General features: G+C 40.0%; 1 long non-coding RNA gene across 2 annotated transcripts in view; it reads right to left on the minus strand.

The window, feature by feature from the left end:
• Nucleotides 1–13914, minus strand: part of LOC138854045 (uncharacterized) — a 36040-nt gene extending 22126 nt beyond the window's left edge. The window contains exons 1-2 of one of the 2 annotated variants that reach the window (XR_011393230.1): nt 13297–13914; nt 202–311 (exon numbers count right to left, since the gene is read on the minus strand). This is a non-coding gene — a long non-coding RNA (uncharacterized lncRNA). Of the gene's footprint in view, nt 1–29; nt 312–13296 lie in introns of both variants that reach the window. The other variant, XR_011393229.1, reaches the window with a different exon arrangement.
• Between the last annotated feature and the right edge of the window lie 3100 nt (nt 13915–17014).

A 17014-nucleotide genomic window follows, 5' to 3' on the forward strand; every position in this document is an offset into this window, starting at 1 on the left:
ACTGCTCTTGTATACATATTGATGCCCACCTTGTCATTCATAGTCGTTTCAGACTGCCAAAGTGCATTATAGGCTATCCAGAAATGTGACTCCCCTCATCTCATCATCCTTCATATGCAACTAGGCTTATGTTGCATTTGTAGTAAACACAAAGTAGTATTTTTGCTGGGTCCCTGGACATATCAGCTAGAACAGACTTACTTGATATATGAGGTATGTTCCTAGTTAAGGTCTTCTCAGGTAAATGTCCCCTTGTGATACTAGACCATAAGTTTGGAGTCTGACAGCAAATCCTGGTGTGGTGATTTTGCCTGTAAATAATGACAAATCAAGACTATATAAATATAATCACTGAGCTTTTATGAACAAAACTGATATCCTACCTATTTGGGGTGTTCATTCCATTAATAATTCCCTTGATCAGACCTTGAAAAGTGACAAGATATACAGTATTATGTGGCCACAACAAAACAAATTTATTGTATCACCAGAGTCTACAACACAGCTGGTGCCTAGAAAGAGATCTACCTCTCCAGTGGATAGTGGCACAGGTACTGTAATTATTTTGCTGGGTAAGGGGAGCAGAATCTCCCAGTGTTGACAAAGGCTAATGAATTCCATATTTTGGGGCCCTTTATGTGCATAGAGTTTTTACACAGTGTGATATGGATACAGGGTACATCAAAAAGAGATCTGTGTCTTGTGTTATGATCATGTGTCCTGTTAAGGTTAATGAGGAGAAGTTTGAGTGGAGGGTTTATATTTGCGTGTATTGTTCTGTGTATGTAGTAGGCACATGAATAAGTATGGATGTTCTTAATGGTGAGCAGATTTAGACTTTTGAAAATTGGTGGAGTATGCTGTCAGGAGTGGGAATTTGTTATCATTCTGACTGCTGCCTTTTGCTGGGTTATTAGAGGTCTTAGGTGATTTAATGTTGTTGATCCCCATGCACAAATTCCATAAGTGAGGTAAGGGTATATGAGTGAATGGTACAGGTGATTTGGTGATTTGTTGTACATGTGTCTGGAACTTAAGGCTACTGTCAAGGTGGATTCCTAGGAATTTTCCCTCTGCAAGTCTTGTGACTGGTGATCCGTTTAGCATTATGTTAAGTGGAACATTTGCAGCTTTGTTTCTAAACTGAATGAAATAGGTTTTATCAGTATTCAGGGTAAGTTTATTAGTAATCATCCAGGCAGATATTTTCTGCAATTTGGCACTGATTGTGTTGGCGAGTATGATTGGGTTTGGGTGGGAGAAGACGTATGTAGTGTCATCTGCAAATAATATGGGTTTGAGTAGCTGTGATGCATTTGGTAGATCTTTGATGTAGATGAGAAAGAGGAGTGGTCCAAGGATGCTTCCTTGTGGGACTCCTACTGTGATTGGTTGGGTGGAAAAGTTTGCACCATTTGCATACACATACTGAGTTCTGCTACTAAGGTATGACTTTAGGTAGTTGAGGGAGTGACCTCTGATACCATAGTGCATTAATTTAGAGTACAGCAGTTCATGGTCGACTGTATCAAAAACTTTACGTAAATCAACGAAAATGCCCAGCAGGACTTTCTTTCTTTTCGAGTGTGGTATATATTAGTTCTAGCATGTGTATGACAGCATCATCTGTGCTTTTATTATTCCAGAATCCAAACTGACAAGGGTTTAATATGTTGTGTGGGACGAGGTAGGAATAAATCCGTCTATGAATTAATTTTTCAAAGATTTTAGAGAGCAGTGGTAAGTTAGATACTGGTCTACAGTTATTCAAGTCAGCTTGGTCACCTCCTTTATGGATCGGAGTGACCCTCGCTATTTTGAGGATTTTTGGGAAGGTAGACGATTCAATGGATTTGTTAAAGTGTTGCAATAATTGGTGACAATACTTGAGAAGCTTTTTTGTACATAAAAGCAGGCAAGTTGTTTATGTCTCCTGCTTTGTTTTTAAGGGTGTTGATGATGAGCGAGACTTCTGGTGGGTTGGTTGGAGCTAGGAATAGCGTATTTGGGTAGGTACCTATGAGGTAGTCTGATGGACAGGTGTTTGAGCTTGGTATTTTGTTCACTAGATTTTTCCCTATGGTGAAGAATTATTATTATTATTATAATCAAGGGGGAAGCGCTAAACCCGGAGGATTATACAGCGCCTTAGGGGGGGATGTGGAAGGCATTCAGGCTTAACTCGGGGAACTGGAGCACAGATCCAATTCCCTAAATCAAGAGCCCCTCACCAACATCAAGGAACCTTCCTTGAGGGGACATGGTGAAGAAAACATTGAGTTTGTTAGCTGTTTCAGTTGGTGTGAGTAGGGGTTTGTCTGATTTTGTTAATTTGATTTTGTTTTTGGATAACTTTTTAGTTCCAATAATTTCAGATAGAGTTTTCCAGATCTTTTTCATATTACCTTTGATGTTATGTAATCTATTTTCATAATACAATTCTTTTAGATCTTCTTATCAGGCTGGTAAGAGATGACGAGTAACGTTTAGATTGGTCTCTAGTTATTTGACCCATTCTATACTGTTTTTCATATTTGTGCTGTGTGTTAATGGATTTGAGGATGCTGGGTGTTAGCCGGGAACTATTCAGTCTCTTTGCTGTGATCTGTTTAGTTTTTTGGGGGCAATGTTTGTTGTAGAGGTAATGGGCTTTTTTTTAGAAAATTATTTATACATTCATTCATATCTGTATATGTTTCGAGCTCATTTTGCCAGTCGATGTTGTTCATAGCTGCTATAAAGTTGTTAACAGCCGTCTCGTTATGTAGTCTCAAGGTAACTTTAGTAATGTCTAGAGGTAATTTACCTAGATTAGTTATGAGAAAGGTTGCGTAGTGGTCTGTAGTGTTGTCTGTGATTATGCCTGATTTTAAAGGGGATATGGTGTTAGTCCAGATGTGGTCTATAAAGGAGATACTTGTCTCGGTGATTCTTGTAGGTTTAGATATTGTTGGTAGCAACAGGCAGTTGCTCAGAGTGTTTGTGAATTTGGTTACTTGTGGGTCCTGGTCGTGTAGTAAGTTTATGTTGAAATCACCTGTTAGTAGCAGGTGGTCTTTATTCGTGTGTGCATCAGTAATCATGTTTCCTAGTTTTTCACTAAAGTGGTAAATGTTTGACTGTGGTACTCTGTAGATGTTTATAACTGCAAGCGGTTTTTGCAGGTCTTTTGATTTAAATTTGGCTATGATATATTCACCATGTTCATCCCTTTTGCAAGATTTTTTGGGTTATCCTAGGTTCTCTACACATATGCTGCTATGTATGATAATTCTATGTAACTGTATTTGTGTATACCTGAATAAACTTACTTACTTACTTACATTCGAGTTTGATACATTCGAGTCTGTTCTACAGTTGTGTATGGCCATGTAGCCAGGAATGGCATAGACATCTGTAATTTCAGGCTTAAGCCAGGTTTCTGTGAGTGTGATGATTGATATACTGGAATGAAGGGAATTGAGTAATGCTGTGAGGGCGTCATAATGTTTGCTCAAGGATCTGACATTGTAGTTGAAAATGGCTATGTTATTGTTTGCTCTGAGTAATGTCTTTGCTTGGTCTGCTGTATAGTAATTACAGTTGCTGTCTGATTCGTGTAGTTCATTTAGTAAAAAGTTTACATCAGGATCTAAGCCTGAAGTCATAAGATGAGTGACTACAAACTAGATTTTCTGAGTAAAATCTGAATTGGAAAAATTCAGATTCAGGAAGGATATAGGAAAGCGCTGGTTTGGTAAGAGATGTGAATGAGTGGAACAAACTCCCGAATACCGTCACAGAAGCTAAAATGTCTTGTAGTTTTAAATATAGGTTGGATAAATATATGAGTGGGTGTGAGTTGGACCTGACTAGTTTGTGCTACTAGGTCTGATGCCGTGCTCCTTCCTTAAGTGAATGTGACCTGACCTGACTAGATTGGGTCACTGGCTTAAGCCGGTAGGAGACTTGGACCTGCCTTGCATGGGCCAGTAGGCCTGCTGTAGTGTTCCTTCTTTCTCATGTAGCCCACACCAGTTGACTAACACCCAAGTGCATACTTGCTAGTTGAACAGGACAACAGGTGCAAGGAAATGCATTGAATGTTTCCACCCCTGCTGGGAATCGAACCCAGATTCTCAGTGTGAAGTGAGAGCTTTGCCAGGCCAAGGGGCTCCCGTGGCCCAATAGCAGTGATTGGATATTAGTATATTTTTTGTTTTTTTCAATAAATCAGCCGTTTCCCACCGAGGCAGGGTGGCCCAAAAAGAAAAATGAAAGTTTCTCTTTTTTAAATTTAGTAATTTATACAAGAGAAGGGGTTACTAGCCCCTTGCCCCCGGCATTTTGGGTGCCTCTTACAACATGCATGGCTTATGGAGGAAGAATTCTGTTCCACTTCCCCATGGAGATAAGAGGAAATAAACAAAAACAAGAACTAGAGAGAAAATAGAAGAAAACTCAGAGGGGTGTGTATATACACCTACCATCCGACTTATGACCTGATCGACTTATGACCACTCGACTTACGACCGTGTTTTTTATGCAACACAGACCCCAACTTACGCCTAGAACAGATTAACTTGGTGGCACTCGAAGTATGCACAAGGCTTATTCCTCTAAGAAAAAGGAGGAGTAGATGTAAAATAGAAAGAGACAGGTGCTCCCTTTACAGGCGACGGAAAAGAATAACAGAGCGGCTAAAAGAGGTCAATATATCTGAAATGCGTAGGGAGACACTGGTCAGAGAAATTGCAAGCATCGAATTTAAGCTAAAGGAATCTTATAGGAGTCAGGAATCGCGGGAAGAACTAAAAGCCATAAATGAAATCGAAAGAAACCCAAAGTATTTCTTCTCCTATGCCAAATCAAAGTCGAGAACAACGTCCAGTATTGGGCCCCTACTTAAACAAGATGGGTCCTACACAGATGACAGCAAGGAAATGAGTGAGCTACTCGAGTCCCAATATGACTCAGTTGTTAGCAAGCCGGTAACCAGACTGAGAGTCGAAAATCAAAATGAATTTTTTATGAGAGAGCCACAGAATTTGGTTAACACAAGCCTATCCGATGTTATCCTGACGCCAAATGACTTCAAACAGGCGATAAATGACATGCCCATGCACTCTGCCCCAGGGCCAGACTCATGGAACTCCGTGTTCATCAAGAACTGCAAGAAGCCCCTATCATGAGCCTTTTCCATCCTATGGAGAGGGAGCATGGACACGGGGGTCGTCCCACAGTTACTAAAAACAACAGACATAGCCCCACTCCACAAAGGGGGCAGTAAAGCAACAGCAAAGAACTACAGACCAATAGCACTAACATCCCATATCATAAAAATCTTTGAAAGGGTCCTAAGAAGCAAGATCACCACCCATCTAGAAACCCATCAGTTACACAACCCAGGGCAACATGGGTTTAGAACGGGTCGCTCCTGTCTGTCTCAACTATTGGATCACTACGACAAGATCCTAGATGCACTATAAGACAAAAAGAATGCAGATGTAATATATACAGACTTTGCAAAAGCCTTCAACAAGTGTGACCATGGCGTAATAGCGCACAAAATGCGTGCTAAAGGAATAACAGGAAAGTCGGTCGATGGATCTATAATTTCCTCACTAACAGAACACAGAGAGTAGTCGTCAACAGAGTAAAGTCTGAGGCAGCTACGGTGAAAAGCTCTGTTCCACAAGGCACAGTACTCACTCCCATCTTGTTCCTCATCCTCATATCCGACATAGACAAGGATGTCAGCCACAGCACCGTGTCTTCCTTTGCAGATGACACCCGAATCTGCATGACAGTGTCTTCCATTGCAGACACTGCAAGGCTCCAGGCGGACATCAACCAAATCTTTCAGTGGGCTGCAGAAAACAATATGAAGTTCAACGATGAGAAATTTCAATTACTCAGATATCGTAAACACGAGGAAATTAAATCTTCATCAGAGTACAAAACAAATTCTGGCCACAAAATAGAGCGAAACACCAACGTCAAAGACCTGGGAGTGATCATGTCGGAGGATCTCACCTTCAAGGACCATAACATTGTATCAATTGCATCTGCTAGAAAAATGACAGGATGGATAATGAGAACCTTCAAAACTAGGGAGGCCAAGCCCATGATGACACTCTTCAGGTCACTTGTTCTATCTAGGCTGGAATATTGCTGCACACTAACAGCACCTTTCAAGGGTGGTGAAATTGCTGACCTAGAAAATGTACAGAGAACCTTCACGGCGCGCATAACGGAGATAAAACACCTCAATTACTGGGAGCGCTTGAGGTTCCTAAAACTGTATTCCCTGGAACGCAGGCGGGAGAGATACATGATTATATACACCTGGAAAATCCTAGAGGGGCTAGTACCGAACTTGCACACGAAAATCACTCACTACGAAAGCAAAAGACTTGGCAGACGATGCAACATCCCCCCAATGAAAAGCAGGGGTGTCACTAGCACGTTAAGAGACCATACAATAAGTGTCAGGGGCCCGAGACTGTTCAACTGCCTCCCAGCATACATAAGGGGGATTACCAACAGACCCCTGGCAGTCTTCAAGCTGGCACTGGACAAGCACCTAAAGTCGGTTCCTGACCAGCCAGGCTGTGGCTCGTACGTTGGTTTGCATGCAGCCAGCAGTAACAGCCTGGTTGATCAGGCTCTGATCCACCTGGAGGCCTGGTCACAGACCGGGCCGCGGGGGCGTTGACCCCCGGAACTCTCTCCAGGTAAACTCCAGGTAATAAACAACTATTTGTGTTGTACACAGTGTTTATCCTAAACCTTACAGTATAAAATACAGTACTAACAACATAAAAAGTAAAGTAAAACATGAAATACCAAAATAAAACAATAAAATAAAGTCATTACAAAAATGTTTTGTTGATATTCAGTAGTAAAGTTCGACTTACGACCATTTCGACTTACGACCTGTTTCTCGGAACCGAACTCGGTCGTAAGTCAGATGGTAGGTGTATATGCTTGTACATGAATGTGTACTGTGACCTAAGTGTAAGTAAAAGTAGCAAGATGTACCTGAAATCTTGCATGTTTATGAGACAGAAAAAAGACACCAGCAATCCTACCATCATGTAAAACAATTACAGGTTTCCGTTTTACACTCACTTGGCAGGACGGTAGTACCTCCCTGGGAGGTTGCTGTCTACCAACCTACTACCTACAATATTAGTATATGTACTCAAATATTCCCCCCCCCCCCAAAAAAAAAAAAAAAATATATATTTAAATAAATATGATTTAAGCTTTCTTGAATTAATAATAAAGGTTAAATCTCCTCATACAATGAGTAGGTTTAACAGGTCCCCAACAGGCCACCAATGGAAATAAACTACTTTGCCTTTTTGGGGTAATCCTAGGTAATTTACACAAATGTTATTATATAAGACAATTGTAAATCATTCAAAACTGTGTAAATTTTACCTAAATAAACTAACTTACAGGTTACTACAGCTGAATACAACTGAAGAAGCCTGTTGTGCAGACAAAACGTCTCAGTAATTAAGATACCCAAGCACTCCCCTGTGTCTTATGAAATATTTCACTAATAGCCTTGATGGAAAATTTTCCACACACTACATTTAAAACATGTTAAAATAGTACTGTATCTACATTAATATTTGACATTTGAATTATATGTGCATTCCTTTAAATTCCTCTTTTGTAATTAAAAATCTTCATTTTAACCAATACAGTGGAACCTCTACTTATGAGCTTAATGTGTTCCATGACCTTGCTCGCATCTGGATTTGCTCGTTTGCAGTTAATTTTCCTCATTTAAATTAATTGAAATGAAATTCATTTGTTCCAGTGGAATTCCAGGCACGACAAAATACTTCAATAATTTCCTTAATATCAACTCTACGGCTTCATGCTGTCTGTCACTGCTACTTCATGATGTCTGCCACTGCTGCTTCATGATGTCTGCCACTGCTACTTCATGATGTCTGCCACTGCTGCTTCATGCTGTCTGTCACTGCTACTTCATGATGTCTGCCACTGCTGCTTCATGATGTCTGCCACTGCTACTTCATGATGTCTGCCACTGCTGCTTCATGCTGTCTGTCACTGCTACTTCATGATGTCTGCCACTGCTGCTTCATGTTGTCTGCCACTGCTACCTCATGATGTCTGCTCTCACTTTTGCTAGCGTGTTGAAGAGCTTTCCAATATGTGAAGGTTGAGGGGCAGTGCCAATCAGACAGGTATTTGACGGTGACGTTATTTGTTTACTCTTGAACATCGCCAAAGAATCGAACATTTCTGCTACTTTGAGCTCAATTTCAAGGTACTTTTCATTGTGAAACCAATCAAAATCATATCTATTTCTGTAGTATATCTTCCATCCTATCAAATGAGACCAAAAAAAACGAGAATACGTACATCCATAAAAACCACACGAAAATAAACCACTAAGGGGAGGCTAATGGCTGAGAAGTGAGCTCCATTATTTATGGTCCGATTTCTTTCATTTTTAGCGTACGTTAAGAAGCATCTTTCCATCGCACATTGCCCAAGTTGCAATAAGATAGTCCAACAAACAATTGAGATTCAATTCCCTAGATCAAGAGCAAGAACCCCTAACCAGCGTCAAGGAACCTCCCTTAAGGCCCGCTCGCATCTGGAAATTTTGCTTGCATCTGGAAGCAAAAAATCGACCGAGCGACTGCTCGTATCTGGAAAAACTCACAAGTGGATCCACTCGTAAGTAGAGGTTCCACTGTACTAGAAGCCAAATACCATTTTGTTGATGGTATACAATACTGATAAGGTGATGAACAAAACACAGTACAATACTTGAGTATCTTTATTGCTAAACTATTTTTCCTTTGCGACAAGTTTCTTCAGTCGAATACAGTAAAATATAATACCAAAGAAAGTGGAAGTAATTTTGAGGTGATCAGTCCTTCAGCCTTGTTAGGAGATGGTCAGTTCTTTAGCATAAAGCTGACAAGCAGTCAGAGTTCGTATACCGGAGCAAAAGTAGCGGTAAAGCAGCTTACTGGTAACATTTCAGGTAAGCGTGGCCCACTAGTGGAAGTAATAATAATAATAGTCATAATAATAATTTTATTTCAGCATGATATGTACATGTTTGTACAAAGGAGTAAATATAAACATTGGGTACACATGCCAAAAGCCCCTTTGTATGCAGAGCATTTCAGGCAAACTTAAGTTTAATAAGGCAATAACAGTGCAGTAATTTTGTACATAGAGTCATTAGGTGAGTTACAATGAATACAAGAGAACTGAATATTCTATTAGTTCATGCTATGTAGCTTTTATAAGTTTGGTAGAGAAGAATTACAGTTTTGATTATTAACCTAAGGTGGACACCATGGAATGATTAACATTTGGGAGGATTACAGATATTGAGAGTAAGTACGTATATATTAATTATAATGTTTTACCTATGTTCATGATATTGAGCAAATGCATGTATAGTTTTTACATATGTATTTATGATGGGCTGGAATAGGTTAAGACGATAAGGTGTTTTCTAACTGTAGTTCAAAAATGCTAGATGAACCAGTGGTTCTGGACGTATTTGGCAGAGAGTTCCAGATTTTGGTCCCTTTTATGTACACTGAGTTTTTGAAAAGATTTAGCCTGACACAGGGAATGTCATAGAGATTTTTGTGTCTAGTATTGTGTCTATGGGTCATATTGCAACTGTCAAGAAAGCACTTCAGGTCAGGATTTATACTAGAACTGATTGTTCTGTAAATGTTGGTTACACAGGGGTACGAGTGAATGTTTTGTATTGTGAGTAAGTTTAGGACTTTAAAAAACGAGGAGGGAGGTGTTGTCTAGTTGCGGATTGTAGTAGGTCATGCTATACACAGATAACCCAAACATAGGAGATTGAAACTTATGACAGCATTTCAGTTCGACTTGGACACCATTAACTAGTCATACAGTGTGGTCAGGCCAAAACATCGTCATAAATTTCAGTCTCCTGTGTTCAGATTATTTGTGTACTGTTCCAGTCCACAAGGAAGTGGACTTGGCCCACTCTTCTTTCTAATTTACATCAATGACCTACCTAATGCATCACAACTACTCAAACCCATACTATTTGCAGATGACACTACATACGTCTTCTCTCACCCAAATCCAGTTATACTGGCCAACACTGTTAATGCAGAACTGCAGAAAATATCTACCTGGATGATGACTAATATGCTTGCCCTCAATACTGACAAAACCTATTTCATTCAGTTTGGAAACAGAGCTGCAAATGTTCCACTTAACATAATGCTAAACAGATTACCCATCACAAGACCCACAGAGGGAAAATTCCTAGGAATCCACCTTGACAGTAGCCTCAAATTCCAGACACATATACAACAAATTTACAAGAAAATCTCTAAGATGGTAGGCATACTATCAAAGATATGGTACTATGTTCCACAATCAGCTCTCCTTGCACTGTATCATTCACTCATCTACCCTTATCTCACCTATGAAATTTGTGCATGGGGATCAACAACATTAAATCACCTAAGACCACTAATAAACCAGCAAAATGCTGCAGTCAGAATGATAAATTCCCATTCCAAACAGCATACTCCACCAATATTCAAAAGTCTAAAACTGCTCACCGTAAAGAATATCCATACTTACTCATGTGCCTACTACATACATAGAACACTACATTCAAATATAAACCCTCCACTCAAACTTCTCCTCACCAACCTCAACAGGACACACAACCATAACACAAGACACAGAGCATTTTTTTTTTATGTACCTCATGTCCACGTCACACTGTGTAAAAACTCTATGCACATAAAGGGCCCCAAAATTTGGAATTCATTACCAGTAAATACTAAAGTAACCCGGTCTGAACATCAATTTAAGACTCTTCTCAAAAACCGCTTACTCACCCTAAACTAAATACTCAATATTTAACTTTACCAAAAAATCTCCCAAATTACCTAAATCTTAAAACTTCAAAATGGGACACCCAAAGGTCATACATTGATTAAAACTACCTTGTGTTATAAATTCCTACCAAAAACATTTCTGCCTTACTCCGACCCTTGGAGTTAATGCAAAATGAAGCTCTCAGGATTATTCTTGGCTGTCCCAGATCTACAAAAGTTCTTAACATGAGGAAGGAGCTTGGTATTTCTAGTATCAGTGATAGGATTGTTGAAATTAACACTGTACTCGGTATTAGAATGTTGAGAAACCAACCAGACACTGTCACAGTGAATCTTACCAAGTGTCTAGAGGTAAATACACACAGATCTAAATGGATTGTGAAAATGTGCAATTGCATTAAGTTTTATAACCTGCATGAACTGTATCACTGTAGGCAACAAGAGCATTTCACCCCTCCATGGAAGATGTGTTCATTTAATATCACATACCTACAAGTCCCTCCCAAGAAGCTTATTGCTAGTAATCCCTTCCTTAAATCTCTTGTTAGAGCAACTGCTCAAGAAGAAATTTCTCACCTAGCTGGTAGTAATAAGTTATCACAAGTTATATACACTGATGGATCTACACAGGAGTCTTCTGGCAGGGCTGCATCTGCTCTTGTTGCCACCTCCCTAGTTAAGAACGATAATAAATTTGTTGAGTTAGGCATAAGAATTAACAACTGGGCGTCTACACTGCAAACTGAATTGTTTGCAATCCTAATGGCGCTAAAGCTAACCTATGACACTGAGCTTGACTCTATCATCATTACTGATTCTATGTCATCACTGAAGGCTCTTGACTCATATAATAACTCCAACAACATGCTCATTGGAGAAGCCAGGTATAGATACTCAAAAATTAGGGACAAAGGAATTAATGTACAATTGCTATGGATCCCATCACACATTGGTACTCCTTCATGATAAAGTTGATATGTTAGCCAGGAAGAGTACCCAGAAGGAGAATGTAGAATATAACTTTGGTATAACTGTGTCTAGCATTAGGAATAATATTAGGAGAGAAGTAAATAATGAAAATGATTGTTATAGGAATGCAGTTAGAATTATTATTATTATAATCAAGGGGGAAGCACTAAACCCAGAGGATTATACAGCGAATGCAGTTAAAAGCCTGAGTAGATCTATAACCCACTATGATAACATGAACGTAGATAAGTATGTTTATGGAGCAACTTGCAATGTGAACAGACTGACTTATGTTGTAGTGGCCAGGCTTAGGCTTGGTTACAAGTACTTCTGGCAGTTTGGGAGACACACAGATGATGATCAAACTAAATGTAAATTATGTGATCAGGCATATGGTCACTCTCTTGAACACTATGTGCTTAATTGTCCACTTATTGAGGAATACAGAGACAGACAGTATAATAACCTATGTGACATGTCAAGATATCTTATTAATGAAAATAAGATACCAGATATACTAAGCAAATTTCCTAAATTTGCTTGCAACAGATAAGTGAACTTTAGATATGTAGATATAAATCCATATGTATTCCTGTTAACCCTTTGGGGCCTAGATCTGTATAGTCCTTGTGGCTTAGCGCTTCTTTTTGATTATAATAATAATTGGGGCCTAGTTCCTAGGCCTTTTGTGTATCCATATGCTCTCGTGCTACCGTCCACAGGATGGATATGGGGTGCACAATAAACTAGCCACTTCGGTGGCAAAATCTAATCTAATCTAACCTTACACCCAATTGTAGTATTCTCATACTGTAAACTACTTTCAACAACTCAGTGTTATATTCCCATAATATAATTTCAATATTTACTATTGAAACTATTGTAATTTGAGTAAAATTACTGTGTACTACAAATAAACAAGATGTACAACTTAAACAAACTATGTTCAATTTCTTTAGTATTAAGTAGTCTGTAAGTCATTAATTAAGTCTGCCCATAATGCCATGGCATGATTGTGGCTTTTTGCACTGCAACTCATTTTTGTAATTTCATAATTTCAATGTAATCTTGCAAGGAAATAAAAATTGATTGATTGGTTGATTGATTGAGAGTGCCTTTTTATTCTTCTAGGTTATGCTAAACAGTTGTTTAGCAAAGGAGTTTCAGAAGGCTTACCCTGTAATGAGATACCATGGTGTTGATTTATCAGACAAGCTTCCTCTTATTGATAGCATACAATACTGTCAAGGTGATACATACAACGTTTGGGTATCCCTATTGCCAAGACATTTCGCCTGCACAGAAGGGCTTCAGTTAAATACGAATGAATATAACACTGGAGACAGAAAAAGAAATAATTTTTAGGTGATTAATTCCTCAACATTGATAGATCGTATGTCCCTTTGCCTAGAGAAAAGGCATGTAGCCAAACCTTATATACTGAAGCAGAAGTGAGGTGCAGCAGCTCCAGGTGATGTCTCAGGAGGGATTATTATTATAATCATGGTGGAGCGCTAAACCCGTAGGATTATACAGCGCCTGTGGGGGGGGGGGATGGAAGGTATTCAGGAAACTGCAGCACAGATCCAATTCCCAAGTCCCTGCGTCAAGGAACCTTCCTTGAGGGGATCACAGGAGGGAGTAGTCCACTACTGGAAGGAAGTCATAATAAACAGTTATCTAGCAAAGGATTATTACACTTTCTGGCCTCTCTGTGACTTTTAGGATATTATTTAAGCTGTTGGCACTAGATTCGCAAGTGACTTGAGCTAATACTACTTTGACCCTTTCAGAATTATCACTTAAGTCTAGGCATTTGTAGAGGACTGAACTATAACTCCTGTATTTCTTGAGGGAGTTGGGCTCTAGTTCCTCTGCCTCTGGAGAGCCTGGAGGTTCAACTACTAGACGACTGTCTAGGTCCCTTGCTTGGGTTGACGTAAACTGGGCCAGGGTAATCGTTTTTGAATACTGCTTGCAGGACGAGTTTAGAATTTATGATAAAGCTATCGAAGTAGCTAGACTACACTGAATTTGAGGAGCACCTAGCTAGTAATGATTTTGATAACCCCCATTATGGATTATTTCGAGGGGGACTATGCAAAGCATTTGGTCAAACCATTACTCTTGGATCATGCAGTAACCAAAACAAGTCTAATTCATGTAAGAGATCGTTACTTTAGCATTCTTAATAAACGGAATGTTTGCCTCGGTGATAGTTTGACCTTTACCCACATCAAGGGTAGGTTATAAAGTACATTATTGTGGTCAAACTAACTCTTACTGCAGTTTTCAGCCCGTGATTACAATTGAAAATTATACTATCATATCAAGACCACAAAATTTTTGGTAGGACTTACAGCCATCACTCATCAGTGGTGAAATTGTTAAATTAGACACATGTGCAACTCTTGGGTATCTTTATTGAGGAAACGTTTCGCCACACAGTGGCTTCATCAGTCCATACAAAGGATAACTTGAAGAACAGGAGGAGAATGAGGTAATCAGTCCTTCAGCCTTGAGTCGATGTGGTCAGTCCATCAATCTTGAATAGATGGACTGACCACATCGACTCAAGGCTGAGGGACTGATTACCTCATTCTCCTCCTGTTCTTCAAGTTATCCTTTGTATGGACTGATGAAGCCACTGTGTGGCGAAACGTTTCCTCAATAGATACCTAAGAGTTGCACATGTGTCTAATTTAACAACGTGTCGGTTCTTTGAACCATTCATCTACAGTGGTGAAATTAGTAGCGTATAAACACATTAATATGCCTAGAGAAGCTGAATTTAAAAGACAGTCAACAGATTCTTATACTTTGAACAGGAGAAGAGAAGAGAAGTGTCGGAAATGAAAGCAAAGCACTAGAAAAGAGTACTGGGTCCTGCATGGTGCTCTAAGAACAGCTGAAAACATTGCCGTTCAAACGCAAACGCCCGCAGATCGTTTTTCTCGTCGCTTACTTTCTTCCTATGTGCAGTTTGGGAAACACACAGATGATGATCAAACTAAATGCAAATTATGTGATCAGGCATATGGTCACTATCTTGAACACTATATGCTTAATTGTCCACTTATTGAGGAATACAGAGATAGTATAATAACCTATGTGACATGTCAAGATATCTTATTAATGAAAATAAGATACCAGATATACTAAGCAAATTTCCTAAATTTGCTTGTAACAAATAAGTGAACTGTAGATATGTAAATAAAAAAAACCGATATGTACACCTGTTAACCCTTTTGGGGCCTAGTTCCTAGGCCTTTTATGTATCCATATGGTCTTGCACTACCTTCCACAGGATGGATATGGGGTGCACAATAAACTAGCCACTTCGGTGGCAAAATCTAATCTTCCTATGTGATGTAATGGTTTAGGAAATCGACAAATTAAAGAATGAGATACGTGCGAAATTTGGAAATCTTTATTGAGGAAACGTTTCACCAGCAAATGGCTTCTTCAGTCCAATACAGAGAAAACCGGTGAAAAATGAAGAGAACGAGGTGATCAGTCCCTCAGCTCGTAGTCGATGTGTTCAGTCCATTAATCTTGAGATTGACAGTATTCTTGCGACATGCAGCTCCTGCCGGTTCTCCTGTGGAATGGTTTATTTAGTTCCTTCTGGTTGGTGGACTGAACCCATCGACTCCATGCTGAGGGACTCATTACCTCATTCTCATCTTCACCTGTCACCGTTTTTCTCTATATTGGACTGAAGATACCATGGGCTGGCGAAACGTTTCCTCAATAAAGATTTCCAAATGTTGCAGAAGTGTCTCATTCTTCAACTTTCTTCCTAGTTTGGACAAGAGGTGGCAGCCCTCACAAATTAGCATGCTATGTGGTGTGTGTGTGTGTGTGTGTGTGTGTGTGTGTGTGTGTGTGTGTGTGTGTGTGTGTGTGTGTGTGTGTGGTGTGTGACTCAACAATCAATATTTGCACCAATAACTCATTACAGTTGTGACCGGGTGTGGAAGTGTGAATTGCTCATTACTCTATAATTTGTTCATGATTGTAGCCAAAGTATAAACGTAAGTAACCATTCTACAGAATTCATTACCTTTGTAACTTGTGAGCTCATTACCTTTGTACCTAGTTCAGCTATCAAAACTTTGGGGGCCCAGTCCCTGGACCCATTACGTACCTCTGTAATCTGTAAATACCTTTGTAACTTGTCATGATTGTGACCAGACTTACCTGGAGTTCATTACCTTTGTAAATTGTGAGTTCATTACCTTTGTAAATTGTGAGTTCATTACCTCTGTAACTTGCTCAGCTATCAAAACTTTGGAGTCCAGTCTCTGGACCAATTATGTACCTCTGTAATCTTTTGACTACCGCCCACAGGATGGGTATGGGGTGCATAATAAACATATTAAACTAAACTAACTATGTGGTCAGACATCAGTGGTAAGTTTGACTTTCTGTGGTGGATCACAATTCGAAAGGTGAAAGAAATTAACATCCTCGCCAAAGCACTAATGGTAATGTAGATGAATGGTTCAGAGAACCGGCAAGTTGATAAAGTAGACACATGTGTAACACTTGGGTATCTTTAATGAGGAAACGTTTCTCCACACAGTGACTTCATCAGTCCATACAAAGGAGAATGGTGAAGAACAGGAGGAGTATTGAGGTAATCAGTCCCTCAGCTTTGAGTGGATGTAATCAGTCCATCAATCTGTAGGCACCTCTCCTGCCTGCAGTATACCTGGAGTTTACCTGGAGAGAGTTTCGGGGGTCAACGCCCCCGCGGCCCGGTCTGTGACCAGGCCTCCTGGTGGATCAGCGCCTGATCAACCAGGCTGTTGCTGCTGGCTGCACGCAAACCAACGTACGAGCCACAGCCCGGCTGATCAGGAACTGACTTTAGGTGCTTGTCCAGTGCCAGCTTGAAGACTGCCAGGGGTCTGTTGGTAATCCCCCTTATGTGTGCTGGGAGGCAGTTGAACAGTCTCGGGCCCCTGACACTTATTGTATGGTCTCTTAACGTGCTAGTGACACCCCTGCTTTTCATTGGGGGGATGGTGCATCGTCTGCCAAGTCTTTTGCTTTCGTAGTTTACCTGGAGTTTACCTGGAGAGAGTTTCGGGGGTCAACGCCCCCGCGGCCCGGTCTGTGACCAGGCCTCCTGGTGGATCAGC

The sequence above is a fragment of the Cherax quadricarinatus genome, chromosome 47, assembly GCF_038502225.1.
Source record: "Cherax quadricarinatus isolate ZL_2023a chromosome 47, ASM3850222v1, whole genome shotgun sequence".
In the NCBI taxonomy this organism is placed as follows: domain Eukaryota; kingdom Metazoa; phylum Arthropoda; class Malacostraca; order Decapoda; family Parastacidae; genus Cherax; species Cherax quadricarinatus.